Below are 21,278 nucleotides of genomic sequence, written 5' to 3'. Positions count from 1 at the left end.
ACTGTTCTACTAGCTCTTATCTACCTTTTCCAAACCTACATTCTGAAGTATAACGCATGTCAGTTATCTCTTCCCCAGCTCAGGTGATTTACATGATCTTGGAACACACATTTCGGTATTTGAGGTGGTCTTTACTATCCACCTATGTCCAGCTTCCAGAGATTTATCCACGTTCAGCTTCTCACAGAGCACATTGAACTTCTCCATCTCTGAGCTGTCGGTAAAAAGTGGAAGGGAGAACAAATGTGCTTTTCTTCTTCTCTGTCCTAATACTACTAAAAACATAGTTTAAAAGTCCAAAAAGGGCCGGGTGCGGTGGCTCACGCCTGTAATCCCAGCACTTTGGGAGGCCGAGGCGGGCGGATCATGAGGTCAGGAGATTGAGGCCATCCTGGCTAACACGGTGAAACCCCGTCTCTATTAAAACTACAAAAAATTAGCCTGTCGTGGTGGCGGGGGCCTGTAGTCCCAGCTACTCGGGAGGCTGGGGCAGGAGAATGGCTTGAACCCGGGAGGCGGAGTTTGCAGTGAGTCAAAATCACGCCACTGCACTTCAGCCTGGGCGACAGAGCAAGACTCTATCACAAAAGAAAAGAAAAAAAAAAAGTCCAAAAGGATAGAAACCTCTTATTAAGAGTATGAGAAGAGTACCATCAGTAGAAGGAAAATACATTTTTTAAAGGCAAAAAAGAAAAATAATTAAAAATGAATAATAATATTAATAATTAGCAAAAACAGCCTGAGAAAAACTTAGCTTTGAGCTTATGAGGCAGAGGATATAGTCCAGAAGGTTCAAGTCAATGTAGCAGAAACGCAAGAAGCCTCAGGATCAGACTATCCAGGGACTAAAGGCAGTGAGATGAGACTTGGAGATGCATTGTGTGGAAAAGCGGACCTCAGTCCCATACTTCTCCCCATTTGGGAATGCAAAATATCTAAGGAGTTAGATAATTTCCTCCGAGACAAAATAGGGTGGGTGAAAGCTTCTATTCAAAGAAAAATGGATATTTTCCCAACAAAGGCCTCACATTTCTGGAATTTGGAAACTGTCTGCACAGAGACCAGTTCCCCAACTAGTGACACAGAAGTGAAGCTCGTTGAGAGGCAAGCCCACCCAGATCACAGAGTAGCCCTGCAGGTTTTTCCAATGAAAAGAGGAGAATATGGAGAGAAAACCCTGGGAAGCATCCTCAGACAATTTTTAAAATATATTCAATTCATACAGCATGAATAGCATGTTAATGAAAAGTGAATAGAAAACAAGGGAACTTCCTCCAGAAAACTTGAAGAAATTATGAAATTAATGTTCTTTAGAAGGGATGGGAACTAATTGTAACAAGGAAATGGAAATAGAGAAATATCTGTAAAATAAAAATAATCTAACCAAGTGGTCCAATGTAAGAATTAAAAGGCATCACACAAGGGAAAAAATGAGGAAAAAAAAATCAAAACGGTAATATCTGAGAGACCACTGTAGTTGGAATCCAGCTGTGATCTTGGTTCATGTCTCTCATCTAAGTTATAATTTTTATCCTCACTCTTTTCTCTGCTTTTCTCAGAATTATATGACTAGAAAGTTTTTTTCTTCAATCCACGGCCTAAGTTACTCTATATTAAACAGACAGATACTTATTTTATGTTAGCTAAAGTATTAAATATTTTCTTCTAAAAATTATATATACAAATGCACATATTCTATATATGTATAAAAATATATATATTCTATGTACATATACAGGTATGTTCAAATATATGTGCTATATCAGGTATATATTTTATATACATATATTCTAATATTTCTCTATATACAGTTTTTGTAAAAATACTTTTTACAAATTGTAAAAATAAAAAAATTATAAATTAGTGGAAATCAAGACATTTATAACAAATTTTGCAACGTACAGTCTCGAGCCTCTTGTTATCGGCAAATTAATTAAGTAGATCAGATGGTAGATACCAATGTTGCATGGGTTATTCTGGTAGTCTTTTACATTTGAAGCCTTTTCCTTCAATTACTCTAATGATCTGCTAATTTTTGCCATTCTTTGTTCTTAAATCCTTCTATAAAGGCCCATCTCTGCTAAAAGTTTCCTATATATAAAACATAATAAAACATATATAGTGTATACACATATATAAGAATGTATATTTGTATATACTTAAAATATAATCTAAAAACTTTGTGCTGTCAAGTTAGGTGCCAAACTTTGTTAAATATTAATTCATTTTTAAGACCCTATTGAAAGATACAAAGAGTCGGAGAGGGAAGACCACAACAAAACCATTATTAGATAATTTAATACCCCTGAAAGTGAGCATTATAGGCTGCTTTCCACACATTTATGAATGTAGAAGTTAGTTTTATATAATATAATCATAAAATACATATTATTTCCACCTTTAAAATATTAACTTTTAATTTATTTAAATAAAACTGAAGAAAAAGACTGAAGAGAAGTTTTCTAAATACGTTTCCACAAAAGTATGGTAGTTCTGAAATAAAATATTTCTTTTTTTTTTTTTTTTTTTTTGAGACGGAGTCTCGCTCTGTCACCCAGGCTGGAGTGCAGTGGCCGGATCTCAGCTCACTGCAAGCTCTGCCTCCCGGGTTCACGCCATTCTCCTGCCTCAGCCTCCCGAGTAGCTGGGACTACAGGCGCCTGCCACCTCGCCCGGCTAAGTTTTTTTTTTTTTGTATTTTTAGTAGAGACGGGGTTTCACTGTGTTAGCCAGGATGGTCTCGATCTCCTGACCTCGTGATCCACCCATCTTGGCCTCCCAAAGTGCTGGGATTACAGGCTTGAGCCACCGCGCCCGGCCCTGAAATAAAATATTTCTAAAGTTAAGAAGGATGCAGCCTTAGAAGATTGAAGAAGCTACTTTTTGGATTCCATGTTTAGATTACATGTATCAGTTATTGAGTGTGAGGTATGGAAGTTGAGAAAATTATCATTGTTACAATTATTTCTAATTTTTAGCCCCCACTTCCCAATACTGTGTTTGAAAGTTTATTATTATTTCTATTCTGCTAACTTTTTGAACATTTAAATTGTTCTTTTAAAACATTTACACTCAAATTTTAGGCTTACTTATACACTTCCAGTTAGTTTAATATAATTCAGTTGAACAGTTTGAATTATGTTTTTAAAGAGAGTTATATTTTGGTTTTTTTTTGTGTTTTTTTTTTGTTTTTGTTTTTTAATTTATTTATTATTATTATACTTTAAGTTGTAGGGTACATGTGCATAACGTGCAGGTTTGTTACATATGTATACTTGTGCCATGTTGCTGTGCTGCACCCATCAACTCGTCATTTACATCAGGTATAACTCCCAATGCAATCCCTCCCCCCTCCCCCCTCCCCATGATAGGCCCCGGTGTGTGATGTTCCCCTTCCTGAGTCCGAGTGATCTCATTGTTCAGTTCCCACCTATGAGTGAGAACATGCGGTGTTTGGTTTTCTGTTCTTGTGATAGTTTGCTAAGAATGATGGATTCCAGCTGCATCCATGTCCCTACAAAGGACTCAAACTCATCCTTTTTTATGGCTGCATAGTATTCCATGGTGTATATGTGCCACATTTTCTTAATCCAGTCTGTCACTGATGGACATTTGGGTTGATTCCAAGTCTTTGCTATTGTGAATACTGCTGCAATAAACATACGTGTGTGTGTGTCTTTATAGCAGCATAATTTATAATCCTTTGGGTATATACCCAGTAATGGGATGGCTGGGTCATATGGTACATCTAGTTCTAGATCCTTGAGGAATCGCCATACTGTTTTCCATAATGGTTGAACTAGTTTACAATCCCACCAACAGTGTAAAAGTGTTCCTATTTCTCCACATCCTCTCCAGCACCTGTTGTTTCCTGACTTTTTAATGATCGCCATTCTAACTGGTGTGAGATGGTATCTCATTGTGGTTTTGATTTGCATTTCTCTGATGGCCAGTGATGATGAACATTTTTTCATGTGTCTGTTGGCTGTATGAATGTCTTCTTTTGAGAAATGTCTGTTCATATCCTTTGCCCACTTTTTGATGGGGTTGTTTGTTTTTTTCTTGTAAATTTGTTTGAGTTCTTTGTAGGTTCTGGATATTAGCCCTTTGTCAGATGAGTAGATTGCAAAAATTTTCTCCCATTCTGTAGGTTGCCTGTTCACTCTGATGGTAGTTTCTTTTGCTGTGCAGAAGCTCTTTAGTTTAATGAGATCCCATTTGTCAATTTTGGCTTTTGCTGCCGTTGCTTTTGCTGTTTTAGACATGAAGTCTTTGCCCATGCCTATGTCCTGAATGGTACTACCTAGGTTTTCCTCTAGGATTTTTATGGTATTAGGTCTAACATTTAAGTCTCTAATCCATCTTGAATTAATTTTCACATAAGGAGTAAGGAAAGGATCCAGTTTCAGCTTTCTACTTATGGCTAGCCAATTTTCCCAGCACCATTTATTAAATAGGGAATCCTTTCCCCATTTCTTGTTTCTCTCAGGTTTGTCAAAGATCAGATGGCTGTAGATGTGTGGTATTATTTCTGAGGACTCTGTTCTGTTCCATTGGTCTATATCTCTGTTTTGGTACCAGTACCATGCTGTTTTGGTGACTGTAGCCTTGTAGTATAGTTTGAAGTCAGGTAGCGTGATGCCTCCAGCTTTGTTCTTTTGACTTAGGATTGTCTTGGAGATGCGGGCTCTTTTTTGGTTCCATATGAACTTTAAAGCAGTTTTTTCCAATTCTGTGAAGAAACTCATTGGTAGCTTGATCGGGATGGCATTGAATCTATAAATTACCTTGGGCAGTATGGCCATTATCACGATATTGATTCTTCCTATCCATGAGCATGGTATGTTCTTCCATTTGTTTATGTCCTCTTTTATTTCACTGAGCAGTGGTTTGTAGTTCTCCTTGAAGAGGTCCTTTACATTCCTTGTAAGTTGGATTCCTAGGTATTTGATTCTCTTTGAAGTAATTGTGAATGGAAGTTCATTCCTGATTTGGCTCTCTGTTTGTCTGTTACTGGTGTATAAGAATGCTTGTGATTTTTGCACATTAATTTTGTATCCTGAGACTTTGCTGAAGTTGCTTATCAGCTTAAGGAGATTTTGGGCTGAGACAATGGGGTTTTCTAAATATACAATCATGTCATCTGCAAACAGGGACAATTTGACTTCTTCTTTTCCTAACTGAATACCCTTGATTTCTTTCTCTTGCCTGATTGCCCTAGCCAGAACTTCCAACACTATGTTGAATAGGAGTGGTGAGAGAGGGCATCCCTGTCTTGTGCCAGTTTTCAAAAGGAATTTTTCCAGTTTTTGCACATTCAGTATGATATTGGCTGTGGGTTTGTCATAAATAGCTCTTATTATTTTAAGGTACGTTCCATCAATACTGAATTTATTGAGCATTTTTAGCATGAAGGGCTGTTGAATTTTGTCAAAAGCCTTTTCTGCATCAATTGAGATAATCATGTGGTTCTTGTCTTTGGTTCTGTTTATATGCTGGATTATGTTTATTGATTTGCAAATGTTGAACCAGCCTTGCATCCCAGGGATGAAGCCCACTTGATCATGGTGGATAAGCTTTTTGATGTGTTGCTGAATCCGGTTTGCCAGTATTTTATTGAGGATTTTTGCATCGATGTTCATCAGGGATATTGGTCTAAAATTCTCTTTTTTTGTTGTGTCTCTGCCAGGCTTTGGTATCAGGATGATGTTGGCCTCATAAAATTAGTTAGGGAGGATTCCCTCTTTTTCGATTGATTGGAATAGTTTCAGAATGAATGGTACCAACTCCTCCTTGTACCTCTGGTAGAATTCAGCTGTGAATCCATCTGGTCCTGGACTTTTTTTGGTTGGTAGGCTATTAATTGTTGCCTCAATTTCAGAGCCTGCTATTGGTCTATTCAGGGATTCAACTTCTTCCTGGTTTAGTCTTGGAAGAGTGTAAGTGTCCAGGAAATTATCCATTTCTTCTAGATTTTCCAGTTTATTTGCATAGAGGTGTTTATAGTATTCTCTGATGGTAGTTTGTATTTCTGTGGGGTTGGTGGTGATATCCCCTTTATCATTTTTTATTGCATCTATTTGATTCTTCTCTCTTTTCTTCTTTATTAGTCTTGCTAGTGGTCTGTCAATTTTGTTGATCTTTTCAAAAAACCAACTCCTGGATTCATTGATTTTTTGGAGGGTTTTTTGTGTCTCTATCTCCTTCAGTTCTGCTCTGATCTTAGTTATTTCTTGCCTTCTGCTAGCTTTCGAATGTGTTTGCTCTTGCTTCTCTAGTTCTTTTAATTGTGATGTTAGAGTGTCTATTTTAGATCTTTCCTGCTTTCTCTTGTGGGCATTTAGTGCTACAAATTTCCCTCTACACACTGCTTTAAATGTGTCCCAGAGATTCTGGTATGTTGTATCTTTGTTCTCATTGGTTTCAAAGAACATCTTTATTTCTGCCTTCATTTCGTTATGTACCCAGTACTCATTCAGGAGCAGGTTGTTCAGTTTCCATGTAGTTGAGTGGTTTTGATTGAGTTTCTTAGTCCTGAGTTCTAGTTTGATTGCACTGTGGTCCGAGAGACAGTTTGTTATAATTTCTGTTCTTGTACATTTGCTGAGGAGTGCTTTACTTCCAATTACGTGGTCAATTTTGGAGTAAGTACGATGTGGTGCTGAGAAGAATGTATATTCTGTTGATTTGGGGTGGAGAGTTCTATAGATGTCTATTAGGTCTGCTTGCTGCAGAGATGAGTTCAATTCCTGGATATCCTTGTTAACTTTCTGTCTCGTTAATCTGTCTAATGTTGACAGTGGAGTGTTGAAGTCTCCCATTATTATTGTATGGGAGTCTAAGTCTCTTTGTAAGTCTCTAAGGACTTGCTTTATGAATCTGGGTGCTCCTGTATTGGGTGCATATATATTTAGGATAGTTAGCTCTTCCTGTTGAATTGATCCCTTTACCATTATGTAATGGCCTTCTTTGTCTCTTTTGATCTTTGATGGTTTAAAGTCTGTTTTATCAGAGACTAGTATTGCAACCCCTGCTTTTTTTTGTTCTCCATTTGCTTGGTAAATCTTCCTCCATCCCTTTATTTTGAGCCTATGTATGTCTCTGCGTGTGAGATGGGTCTCCTGAATACAGCAGACTGATGGGTCTTGACTCTTTATCCAGTTTGCCAGTCTGTGTCTTTTAATTGGAGCATGTAGTCCATTTACATTGAAGGTTAAGATTGTTATGTGTGAACTTGATCCTGCCATTATGATATTAACTGGTTATTTTGCTCGTTAGTTGATGCAGTTTCTTCCTAGCCTCGATGGTCTTTACATTTTGGCATGTTTTTGCAATGGCTGGTACCGGTTGTTCCCCTCCATGTTTAGTGCTTCCTTCAGGGTCTCTTGTAAGGCAGGCCTAGTGGTGACAAAATCTCTAAGCATTTGCTTATCTGTAAAGGATTTTATTTCTCCTTCACTTATGAAACTTAGTTTGGCTGGATATGAAATTCTGGGTTTAAAATTCTTTTCTTTAAGAATGTTGAATATTGGCCCCCACTCTCTTCTGGCTTGGAGAGTTTCTGCCGAGAGATCTGCTGTTAGTCTGATGGGCTTCCCTTTGTGGGTAACCTGACCTTTCTCTCTGGCTGCCCTTAAGATTTTTTCCTTCATTTCAACTTTGGTGAATCTGGCAATTATGTGTCTTGGAGTTGCTCTTCTCGAGGAGTATCTTTGTGGCGTTCTCTGTATTTCCTGGATTTGAATGTTGGCCTGCCCTACTAGGTTGGGGAAGTTCTCCTGGATGATATCCTGAAGAGTGTTTTCCAACTTGGTTCCATTTTCCCCCTCACTTTCAGGCACCCCAATCAGACGTAGATTTGGTCTTTTTACATAATCCCATACTTCTTGCAGGCTTTGTTCATTTCTTTTTCTTCTTTTTTCTTTTGGTTTCTCTTCTCGCTTCATTTCATTCATTTGATCCTCAATCGCTGATACTCTTTCTTCCAGTTGATCGAGTCGGTTACTGAAGCTTGTGCATTTGTCATGTATTTCTCGTGTCATGGTTTTCATCTCTTTCATTTCGTTTAGGACCTTCTCTGCATTAATTACTCTAGCCATCAATTCTTCCACTTTTTTTCAAGATTTTTAGTTTCTTTGAGCTGCGTACGTAATTCCTCCTTTAGCTCTGAGAAATTTGATGGACTGAAGCCTTCTTCTCTCATCTCGTCAAAGTCATTCTCCGTCCAGCTTTGATCCGTTGCTGGCGATGAGCTGCGCTCCTTTGCCGGGGGAGACGCGCTCTTATTTTTTGAATTTCCAGCTTTTCTGCCCTGCTTTTTCCCCATCTTTGTGGTTTTATCTGCCTCTGGTCTTTGATGATGGTGATGTACTGATGGGGTTTTGGTGTAGGTGTCCTTCCTGTTTGATAGTTTTCCTTCTAACAGTCAGGACCCTCAGCTGTAGGTCTGTTGGAGATTGCTTGAGGTCCACTCCAGACCCTGTTTGCCTGGGTATCAGCAGCAGAGGCTGCAGAAGATAGAATATTTCTGAACAGCGAGTGTACCTGTCTGATTCTTGCTTTGGAAGCTTCCTCTCAGGGGTGTACTCCACCCTGTGAGGTGTAGGGTGTCAGACTGCCCCTGGTGGGGGATGTCTCCCAGTTAGGCTACTCATATAAGTTGGATCATATAGTACTTTTCCTTCTGTGGCTTGTCTACTTCACTCAGCATAATGTCCTCCAGGTTCATCTATGTTGTTGCATAGAGAGGGATTTACTTTGTTTTGGAGGCTGAAAAATATTCCATTGTATGTATATATCATATTTTCATTATTCATTTATCTGTCAATGGACATATAGGTTGCTTTCATGTCTTGATTTTTGTGAATAATGCTTAAATGAACATAAGTATACAGATATATCTTTGAAATCCTTATTTCAATTCCTTTGAATATATATCCGGAAGTAGGATTGCTAGATCTCATGATAGTTCTACTCTTAATTTTCTGAGGAACTTCCAACTACGTTCCATGGTGGCTGCACCAATTTACACTTTCACCAATGGTGTACAAAGATTTCTTTTTCTCCACACCCTCACCAATACCTATTATCTCTTACATTTTTAATAATAGTCGTCCCAAACAAGTGATATCTCATTGTGGCTTTAATTTGCATTTCCCTTATGATTAGTGATGGTACGCACCTCTTCATGCAGCTGTTGGATATTTGTCTGTCTTCTTTGGAGAAATGTCTATTCAGGTCCCTTGCTGATTTTTAAATCAGATTATTATTTTTGTGATGGAGTTGTAGAAGTTTTTCCCATATTTTGGTTTATTAACTATCAAATGTTTAATTTGCAAATATTTTCTCCCATCCCATAGGTTGCCTTTTTGTTTTATTTTCTTTGCTGTTCAGAAGTGTTTAGTTTAATATAGTCCCACTGGTCTATTTTCAATCTTGTTTCTTGTGTCATTTGGTGTCATGTCAATGACGTAATTGCCAAAGCCTATGTCAAATAGATTTTCCCCTATATTCTCTTCTGGTAGTTTAATGACGTCAGGTCTTATGCTTAAGTCTTTATTTTGAGTTTATTTTTGTGTACGATGTAAGATAAGTTATTAATTTTATTCTTTTACATGTGGATATCCAGTTTTCCCAATACCATTTATATAAGGGACTATTGCTTTCTCAATGTTTATTCTTGGCACCCTTGTAGAAAATCACCTGACTGTATGTGTATTGGATTATTCCTTGACTCTTTATTCTGTTCCATTGTTCTATATGTCTGTTTTTTATGTATCATTCTATTTTGATTACTGTAGCTTTGTACTATAGTTTGAAATCCGTAGCTTTTGTTTCTCCAGCCTTGTTTGTTTTTGTTCAAAATTGCTTTGCCTATTTAGGGTCTTGTGCTTCTGTATAAATTTTAGTATTTTTTTATTTCTGTAAAAATGCTTTTGGGATTTTGATATGGATAGGAATGAATTTATAGATCACTTTTAGTAGCAGCAAAGCTTGTATTGGCAAACGGGGTCCTTCCCAGCCTAGGCCATACAAAACATTATTGTGCCTTCTTGTTTCACTCCTTATACTATAAGCAACTCTATTTTTCATAGTATATTAAGTTCCTCATTTATCATATTTTTTGCCATTTTTTTAGTGATTTAACTGTTTAAGATGGCCCCTAAGTGTACTGCTAAATGCTGTCTAGCATTACTTATACAAAAAAGCTGTTATATAGCTTACAGGAAAAATACTCATGTGAGATAAACTTCATTCAAGCATGAATTACAGTGCTGTTGGCTATGAGTTCAATGTTAGTGAATCAACAAGATGGTACATATACAAAAATGAAGACAAATTTTACCAATCTGTGTGTGAGACTGCTCCAGGAAGTAAGGCAACATCTACACTGCATATTAAACTTACTTAAAAGATGGGAAAGTAGCTAAATTTGTGGATTCATGAGGTGATGACCCATTTTTAAAAAGGGTATTTGATAGCATTATTGTGAGGCTTAACTCCAAAGAAATTTATGGTCACATTACCCAGAGTCAGGAAAATGTTAAATCACTGGCAGCTGGTGCTGGTTTGCTGGCTTGCACATTTCAAAAGGAGATAGAGCATGAAACATGCTCAACTTGCAGGAAAAGCAGATTCTGCAAGTCAGGAGACTATAGTAGAATCTTTAAAATACCTGCTAAGTGTTGTTATTCAGGAAAAGGGTTTTACAGAAGAGTAGATTTCCAACAATAAAAAGACTGGCTAGTTTATAAGGAAAGACCTTGTTGGCAAATTAACCTATATAATGTAAATGGCATTTCAATTAATAAAAATGTGACCAGAGGCTTGTATGAATATAACTCTGCATTTCTTCTAAGAGCAATGGGTCAGCATTTTCTAATTCAGTATCCACAGTAACTTTCTAGAACACCACTTGGTGAATAATGAGAATCTACTGTATGCGTAGCAGGAGTTTCAGCTAAAAATGGTTCTCTTCCAAATTAACCAAGATATAAGATTATTTCATACTAATGCCGTTAATTTAAAAACTACCACAAAAAAAAGAGTATTTAAGATGGATAGAAGATCTTTACTAACTCCAATACTAAGAAAGACTGTCAGAGTGCACAACTCTTGAGCAGAAAACAAAGGAAGAGATCAAATGAAGTAGGATATAACTTGTCTATCAAAGAAACTATAGAGAACCCATAATATGAACAACATCAGGAACACTATCTATTAGTGATTAATATCAATTAACCAAGTGTTTATGTATCTATCATCTACTTAATAGAATCAATACATGGAAGGATTATTTAGGGACTGCTCATCATCCTGATGACTTTTGTAAATTGACTTGTTTCTTTTTCATATGGCAGCCCATAGCAATGAATATTTCTCCTGCATCTTGCTGGGATAAAACTTGAGCCCACTGAGATGGTAGAAGATGGATGTCAGCAGAGTACATTGGTAAAAGTTAGCCTGGCAAAAGTAATCTTGAGAGGAACAGGATGGGCATCTTAAGGTGTTTGGGCATGTGACATGCTCAAGGTATGATTCTTAAATTTACTTTTATTTCTTAAAAGGGTAGAACTAGAAACTCTAATTGAAAAGTTACAAAGAGAAAGATTTCAGCTAACTATTAGGGTTAACATTTGAACAGATACATTCATTCAACAATAAAACTGACTGCTTTGAGCCACTCTGTTTTTCCCTTCACTGTCATAATTAATCAGAGATAAAGTGGGACTTTGTCACGGGGGGTATGAAAGGAATTTTCCTTTGGGTAGAAGGATGTACCAAATTATGTTCAAGTTCCTCCTTGCTTAAGTTCTCCAGTATAGTATACTATTTCATTATGAAAACTGTATTAACACAAGTCAATAAATAAATACTTAGATAATGAGCAATGTGAGTAGATTTAAAAAGTCAGGTAAATGTGGCCTTTAATAAAACCCACTTGTTTTATATTCATAATTTGCTGTAGGTACTGTTACATTTTTTGGAATAAAGAAACAACCTTTCTTTCAACTATGATACAGTAGAGAATTACAAAACAGAAAGAATTGAAGGGTGGATAGCAACAGTAACCACAGGGGTAACTGGGAGAAATAAAGGATGGATGCGCAGGATTAATTAAATTACAAAAGCAATTACTTCAGGGGAAACTAAATACAGGCAACAGAACAAATAGTCATTCATCAATAATTGCATTTAATTCATTATCTAGAAGTTTAAGGGAATGGTCCACTGGAGCCAGACAGAAATGAATTTATCTATCAGTACCACCATCTCTAACTTTGTGTCTTTATCTCTAAGAGTAACACCTCTAGCCCCTCATTTTTGCATTTGTAAAAACAAATAAATAAATTGTAATGACTTATCAAATTGCTATAAAGATTATATTAGATAATTCATGTATAGGCCTTAGTACAGAACCAAGCATAGTGCCAAAATTTCAGCAACAGCAATAACATCAATAATATTGACATCACCATATCTGTCTAGGAATCTCAGGAATTATTTTATTGAAATGATAGCATAAAAGCAGATTTCTAAAGAAAAGCTAAGCATTAGATAGATACGAAATGGGAAGAAGAAAATAGTACTGGTGACTAACATAGCCACAGTGGAGAAAAGAAACCTTATATTCTGTAAGAGTTGATGGAGTTTGTTTGCTAGTCTGATGACTGACTCCATAAAACCAATAGTAATGAAAATGCCACCTTTCCCATTGCTCAGAAAAAAAAAAAAAAAAAAGGTTCAGTGTCATTATTGATTCTGCTCTTTTTCTAACATCCCACATTTGTAAAAAATGTTCTTTGCTCACCTTTAATTGTTTTGTTTTGTTTTTTAAATGGGACTACTGATCACTACTAGCATTACTATGTCACCATGTCACCATGTCACCACCCTGGGCACAGAAACTTAACGTGATTTTTTGAAATACCTCATGCTAAGAAAACCTATCCAAAACTTTTAAATCAAAAGCACATTACGCCCTTTCAACATAGTACAGGAACGTTGTTTAACAAGCCCCATCAAGGAATATTTCATTTTGACCAAGACAGCCTGAATGTACCCCCCACCTTGACCATATTATACAGTCTTCTTCCTCACTCAAGGCCTCCAATTTCTCTTCTCCTGGAGCATTACTTTAGAAAACTTGTAAATTATTTCTACGTCCTGTTAAGAATATACAATTTTTTAAAAAGATTCTTGACAGTTTTATGGTGTAGGAATATCTTTCTCAAGAATCAGGCAGCCATTTTTAAAAATGTAGTCACTGAGGAAGATAGAGACCCTATCTTCTAGCCTGTGTGGAAAGGCACATGTCTTTGATTTTGTGAGAGGTAAATATTAATACCTATTTCTGTTATTTTTTGTGAGAGGTAAATATTAACTTGTATTTCTGTCCAATAAAAAAGATGTCCTTAAAGGTTAAACAAAAAATCGTAGAAAAATTTAAGAAATTATTGTAAAATATAAAAGATATTTTTGATTTTAAAACCCTCAGAAAAACTAGGAAGAAATAAAAGATAATTTCCTAGGCCTCATAAAGGGCAGGCAGAAAAATTCTATTAAAATTGTATTTAACAATGAGACCATTATTTCCCCTAGTATCAGAAACAAGACAAGAATGTCTGCTCTTACCACTTTTATATAACATCATCCTGGGGATTCTAGGCAGTGCAATAAGACAAGAAAATAGAAAGCATCACAACTGGAAAGAAAGATGTAAAATTGTCTTTATTTAGATATTACACACTTGCCAATGTAGAAACTTCTATGGAATCTATGAATTAACTACTGGAACTAGTAAGTGTAGAAAAATTATAGGATTTAAGGTCTATATTCTAATATCAATAATATTTCTATGCACTTGCAAAAAATAAATAAAAATTTAAAATTTAAAATACCATTGAAAATGGCACTAAAATTATTCAGTATTTAAGGATATATCTTCCATAAGATGAGTAAGACCTATACACTGAAAACTGCCAAAGTCTTCCAGAGAAACTTAAAAAATAAGAGGAGACAATGACCATGTCTATGGAGCAAGAAACTCACTATGTCAATTCTTCCCAAATTTACCTGTGAATTCAATGCAACTTCAAGCAACATCCCCGTAGGTTTTGCTTCTTTTTTTAGAAGTTGACAAAATTATTTTAAATTTTTAACAGAAATACAGGGGGCCTACAAAACTAACAATTTTGAAGAAAACAAATTATAGACACCTGTCAATTTTAACCCTTGATATTTTTCTTCCTTGTCTCCCCTTTCTTCTAGCCCATCTTCTTATTCTTCTCTTCTTACAACTCAGGTGTGTCAGATGTCAGACATCCTTGAATGTATCTTATATATTTTTGCATGCATTCGGTATCTTTATTATCTCATACTATCTCATAAATAATATAATATTCCTTTATATTTCAAATTTCCTAGAAGCAACATGCAGAAAAAGTTCAGAAAACTAAATTGTGAATACAGAATGAAATATAACCTCCCTATCCTTGTAAAAGTACAAAGGACCGAAGGCATAAAATTTAACCCAGTGAAAAACACGATGGAATTGTAAACATAAATAATCACATCTTTTGGAGCCATGAAACTAGCTACTAGGGAGGATATAAGAAAAGATGATGTAATTATATTGTACAGAGTTCTAGACATAATTTTAAAAGCAAGAATAACAATGTAACTATCAGAAATAGAGTAACTAAGGGGAGCATAACAGAGGGAAATTTTCAACCATCACAGCAAGAATCTACAGAAAATGCCATACATTCACAGATAAAGAAATAAATATAAAAGAATATTATTAAGCATTGCAGCAATAATCACAGGAACTGAAAACAGAAACAATTTAAAATTTTATATATTTTACGAGATTCTTGGTTGTGAACAGAAGTATTGGATATCTTAAAATATGCATTTATGTATTATGCTTTTATTATTATGTTAATACAGTTTAAATATTAAGAATTGAATTTAAAAATTTATATTTATTTTTTAATGAAGCAAACTATTATAAGTACTTGAATAAAATAAAATGTGTATAATATTTAAATAAATTATATAGCTTTCGAGAACAAAAAAATGTTTTAATAAGGAATAACTATAATTCAATAAAACTATACTGCTTTACAGATAAATGATATGGAATAATCAGAAATGCAGACAAATATGTATATAATAATGTTTTTGCTACAATTTTTATAAAAAACAGAAAAATAAATGTTAACAATGAGGAAATTCATTAAAATATTATGAAATGCCAGCAGATCTTTACAATTATGTTCTTAAAAATTCCAAATTACATGAGAAAAAATGGCTACGTGGTAGTAGATTAAAAAATCTCTATCAAAGTTTATGTACACAAATAACACCAAATGACAAAGAAGAAATACTTACTTAAGATTTAATGCAATCTTGTAAGCAGTTACCCTTGGTTAATAGAACATTTGATATTCATTTACCATTATAGCTTTCTATGATTTTAATTTTTTGTATGATAATCAAGTAATACTTTTGTAACAAGACAAAATAATTATATAAATAAACATTTTAAAAAATACAATAATTAATGCCTAGAGCTCAGAATGATGCCACAAAGCAGTTAGAATTTTTCAACTCACCAAGATGTTATTGATTTTCTGCCAACTGCTTAACTCAATTTTATATTGCTGCATGCTTTATGTCAATGCTTTATTCACAAGACCCTGGTTAATTTTCTCAGTGAACTCTGTGTCCTTGATGTCTCTGAAGTTTAAATTGCAAAAGAGCTTGTGAATTAGACAAGAGCTACTTCTCTGATCTCCTGACACTATGATGCAGATTTGAATTAGATTCAGAAGAAGCTAGGAAGCATGGGTAATGATAGCTCTTTTTAATATTGAGATAAAAATTATTTTTTTCTCAGAAAATTGAGTAGAGAAGAGGCCAAGGAGATTTGATAGGCAGAAAGTAAAAATTTTATTTTTATGTGCATAAAGCTATTTCTTAGAGAAAACAATGAAAATGATACATTTATTCAGAAAATTTAAATAACATATATAATGAAAGCATTCTATAGTTTGGATATTTCAAGCGGACCCTTATTTGGGGATATATTTCTATTTTGTACTTTATTAACTCTGTGATGAAGACTCAGTCTATTTCTGTTTTACTTTGTTTTTCAGTTTACACCTTTGGTGTACTGATGTTTTTGAAAATATAATAAAAATAAATTACTAGAAAAATGATCACATATCTACATCATGGCAATGTTAATTTCAATAAATTTCTAAATGTTTACTCTCGTCTTCTAAACTTATTTCGTGAACTAGTAACAGTTCACAGATCATCAGAGTTCAAGACTGCCCTTCTTGTAGCACTGCTCTCAATAATTCCAGATGTTCTCTCTTGCACATATAAATGCAAATTCCCCATTCACTTATTTAACGAGTTAAAAAAAATAAATTCAAAGAGTGCATGCATTTTACATGTAATTCATTTGTGCCTAATACTAATTTCCAGTTTCAGAAGGTCTTACATAAATATATTCAGCTGGGTTGAAGCTATTACTAGATAGCTGAAGATTAAAAAAATAAATAACGCAAGTTCAACTAAATACCCTTTTTGGAAATATGCAGATACTCCTTGATTTACAATGGGGTTATGTCTGGATAAACCATTGTAAATGGAAAATTTCTTTATGTTGAAAATGCATGTAATACACTTAACCTATTGAACATCATAGCTCAGCCTAGCCCACCTTCAACATGATCAAGGCACTCAAATCAGCCGACAGCTTGGAAAAATCATCTAACACAAAGCCTATTTTATAATAAAGTCTTGAATATTTCATGTGATATATTAAATATTGTATTGGAAGTAAAAATCCAAAATGGTTTTATGGGCACTCCAAGTACAGATTCTACTGAATGAGCATCATTTTTGCATCATCATTAAGTCAAAAAAATCCTAAGTTGAATCATGAAAAGTTGGGGATCATCTATAGTAGAAAATTTGTGTTCTTTGTAGAGACCACAAATATAAAATTGAATGAGTAAATAATTTTCTTTCATGATGCATTTAGTCATGATTTGAGATAATAAAAACAAGTAACATTCTCCAGGCTTACATGTTTCCCATGCATATCTAAAATCCTAAAATCTGCATGTCAAGGTTTCTCTCTCTCTCTCCCTCTTTCTCTCTTCTCTCTCCTGTCATCCCTCCATAGACTCAGGGAATTGATCCCAGGATTGCCCATCCCCAGTGCCACCCCATACCAAAATCAGCACATACTCAATCAAGTCTCATAGTTGGCGCTGCAGAAGCTGCATAAACAAAATGGCAGCCCTCCCTGCATGTAGGCTTCAGATCCCAATAATACTATGTTTTTGATATGTGTTTGGTTGAAAAAAGTTGCTTATAAATGGACCCTGAAATTCAAAGGTTAACTGTGTGTATATTTAGATATGCATATATACAATTTTGTATGTGTACACATTTATATATACATACATCTGCCTATACACATGGTTTTATATATATAATATATACACAGACACACAGACACAAACATGCTATATGCATATTTTTTTCTGGAAGAAGAATTACTATTAATGACAACGCCACAGTATGTTGCATTTATAAACACGATCTTTGTAGTTGGGGTTGGGCTCGGGTTATGTCATTAACTAGCTGTGTGACAATGAGCTAGTAACTTGACCATGCAAAGCTTTAATAAAACAACTGTAATTCTCAGAAAGAAAGCATGATTAATGAGATGTATTATGCAAATTCTCATCATAGTGTTTGGCCTGAGAAAATGCTCAATATATGATAGGCGTTAGGATCATTAATGATACATTCACTGATTACTAGTTAATGAGCTTGCTCCAATTCAGAAGTAAACATAGCAGTCATATGTACACCAAATATATAGTTATGTATATGAATACAAGCAGAGTAAGTGATGTTTTAAGCTATTATCAATGATTTCAATTTGCCCATGAATTGAATCCAGACTGGTGGGGTGAGGGTCAGGGAGAAGAAACCTTGAAGTAAAATACAATCAGAGATGGTGTGAAAGGACATAGAATGACCTCTTCTCAACCCAAATTTCTTACACACTTCACATTTTGCCGCCCATCAGCCTTATAGTGATTTTGGCAGCATACACGAAACTTGAGTTTTATATGGTTTGAACCTCCAAATCACAGAGAAGCTAAGCACTTTAGCAATTTCACCAGTGTTATTTTTATTATGATAAATTTTATTGCTTACTCCTATGTCTCACAACTGTGCCCAGTAGCAGGAGGAAAATGTCTACATGTGGGAGTCAGAAGAAAGGATGCAATTCTAATAACAAAATCATCACAGGTATGAGTTATTTTGCTTGTTATGGTTTAAAATAAAGACAAAAAATTATCTTCTATTGTTTAAGTTAGTTGTTATTTTCTGGGATCTGCCTCTTCTTGCTTTTTAAGAGAAAGTCACCTTCTAAGTTTAGATATTAAGATTCATTTTCGGCCGGGTGCAGTAGCTCACACCTGTAATCCCAGCACTTTGGGAGGCCAAGGTGAGCAGATCACAAGTTCAGGAGATCAAGACCATACTGGCCAACATGGTGAAACCCCGTCTCTACTAAAAATACAAAAATTAGCTGGGTGTGGTGGCACATGCCTATAATCCCAGCTACTCAGGAGGCTGAGGCAGGAGAATCGCTTGAACCCAGGAGGTGGAGGTTGCAGTGAGTCAAGATCGCGCCACTGCACTCTAGTCTGGTAACAGAACTAGACTTCAGCTCAAAAAAGAAAAAAAAAAAAAGATTCATTTTCATGCAGATTTTTATTTGGAGACACAGTGTCTGCTTTAGCTCTTTCAAATATTCAAAACCTCTAGTTTCTATTACACTGTGTATTATGTTTCAGATTCCTAGCCTGTGGTTCTATTCAATCATTTGAAAACCTCGTTCTCTTAACACCCACCATTAATTTTGGTTCTATTTTTTTTTATTTTCAACATCAAATGATTTATCACAAATCAGGAAAGACAGTAATCTTTTATCTCAATTTTCCTTCTACTATGCACCTAATATGTTGCCTGATTTCTTTTCAGCTATAAATGAATGATAAGCAATCTGTCCTTAGTTGCCAGTGTTCTTTCATAAAACCATCATTCTCTCATTCTGTTTCCTTAGATACTTGTATCTATTTCAAATTTTGACTTTTACTCCTTGATTTAGAACCTCAAGATGAATCACTAGGGAGTCATTGTTTAAAATATAGTCATGCATCACGCAATGACATTTCTGTCAACAATAGACCACATATATGATAATGGCCTCATAAACTTATAATAGAGCTGAAAAATTCATGGTACCTAATGATGTTGTAGCTGTCATAATGGCATAACACAACATATTACCTTTAGTATGTTTAGGTATATTTAGAAACACAAACACTTATCATGGTGTTACAATTGCCTACAGTATTGAGTTTGATAATATGTTGTACAGGTTTATAGCCAAAGATCAATAAACTGTACCATATAACCTAAGTGTGTAGTAGTTTATAACATTTAGATTCATGTAAGTACACTCTATGATGTTCACACAACACCGAAACTGCTTAATGATGCATTTCTCAGAACATATTACTATCAAATGAATTATGACAGTATGTATGAGATTATAATAAGCTAGTATGATGAAGTAGTGGAGAGTCAGACTTCTCGAGTTCCAACTTTAATTCCAACCATTAGGCTGTGGGAGCTTGAGCAAGGTACTTAACTCGGCTTTCTCTTCTGTAAGGTAAGGATAATAACAGTACCTACCTTGCAAGGTTAAGGATTAAATGCTTTGATGCATATTTAAATTATCCTGTGTTTGTACATAGTTAAATAATTTAGAAATAACAACTATTATTAACATCCTGTTTTTCATACATGGCTTCTAAGGATGGAATTTTGACAATAAATTCAGGTCTTTATATCTTAATGGATCTTTTGGGAAGATATTAACTTCATGTTGGCTTTTATATCTAATTCTAATCTAAGATTACTCTGCTTAGTGGAAATGGTGCTCAAAAGGTTCAGTCTCTCTCCTGTGGTCACAGACCAGATAGTCTTTAATTTATTCTTCTCCAGTTCATTCTGGAATTAAGAATCAAAACTTAGTGACACTTAAAATATGTAGTTGTGTTGACCTCTTTTTGGACAATGGTAAAATCCCTAAGAGTGAGAAAAATAAGCATTGTATTTATAAGTATAACTATGAGATTAAAAAAATCAACATCATCAAAAGCAAAAGAGAGCCTAAAATGGTTCCCCCATGCCTCTAATCCAACCTCAAGGTCTGATTTCTAGGTACAAGCAACCCCTCAAATCTTACTTACTGTACTCAAAAATTCACAGTAAAATTTTCCAACATTGCCCAATGAACATTGACAGTTCTATATGAAACCATGTCTCAATTTCTAGCACATGTGGTATAATACTGGATCCATCAACAGTGCTCTTTGCTGCTTCTCACTGTGCATGATTTACTGCCTTTTCTCCTCTGATTTTAGTGAGAACCTACTGTCCCCAAAAGCTATCTGGGCAAGCTGCAAACCCTATGATTACAGTCATGTCTTATTTTACTGTTTTTCTCTCTACTGCACTGTGAAGATATTGTGTTTTACACAAATTGAAGTTTTGTGGCAACCCTGTGTTAAGCAAGTCTATTGGCATCATTTTTCCAATAGCATGTGTTCAATTCATGTTTCTATGTTACGTTTTGGTAGTTCTCACAATATTTCAATGATCCTTGATGATAGTTTTGTAATTGTTTTGAGACATCACAAACCATACCCACATAACATGGCGAACTTAATAAATGCAGTGTGTTCTGACTGCTCCACCAACTGGCTGTTCCCTCATTTCTCTCTCTCTTTTCAGGCCTCTCTATTCCTTGGAACACAACAATATTGAAATTAGCCCAATGAATAACCCTACAAGGGCCTCTAAATATTCAAATGAAAGGGATAGTCACACATTTCTCATTTAAAATCAAAAGTTACAAATAATTAAGCTTAGTAAGGAAGGCATGTCAAAAGCTGGGATAGGCAGAAGGCAAGCCTTCTTGTGCCAAACAATTAACCAAGTTGTGAATGCAAAGGAAAAGCTCATAAGAGAAATGAAAAGTGTTACTCCAGTGAATACACAAGTGATACAAAAGAAAAACAGCCTTATGGTTGACATGGAGAAAGTTCAGTGGTCTAGATAGAAGATAAAATCATTCCCAACATTACCTTAAGACAAAGCCT

The sequence above is a fragment of the Macaca fascicularis genome, chromosome 9 (assembly GCF_037993035.2).
Source record: "Macaca fascicularis isolate 582-1 chromosome 9, T2T-MFA8v1.1".
In the NCBI taxonomy this organism is placed as follows: domain Eukaryota; kingdom Metazoa; phylum Chordata; class Mammalia; order Primates; family Cercopithecidae; genus Macaca; species Macaca fascicularis.
Note: the sequence above shows the minus strand (reverse complement) of the source record.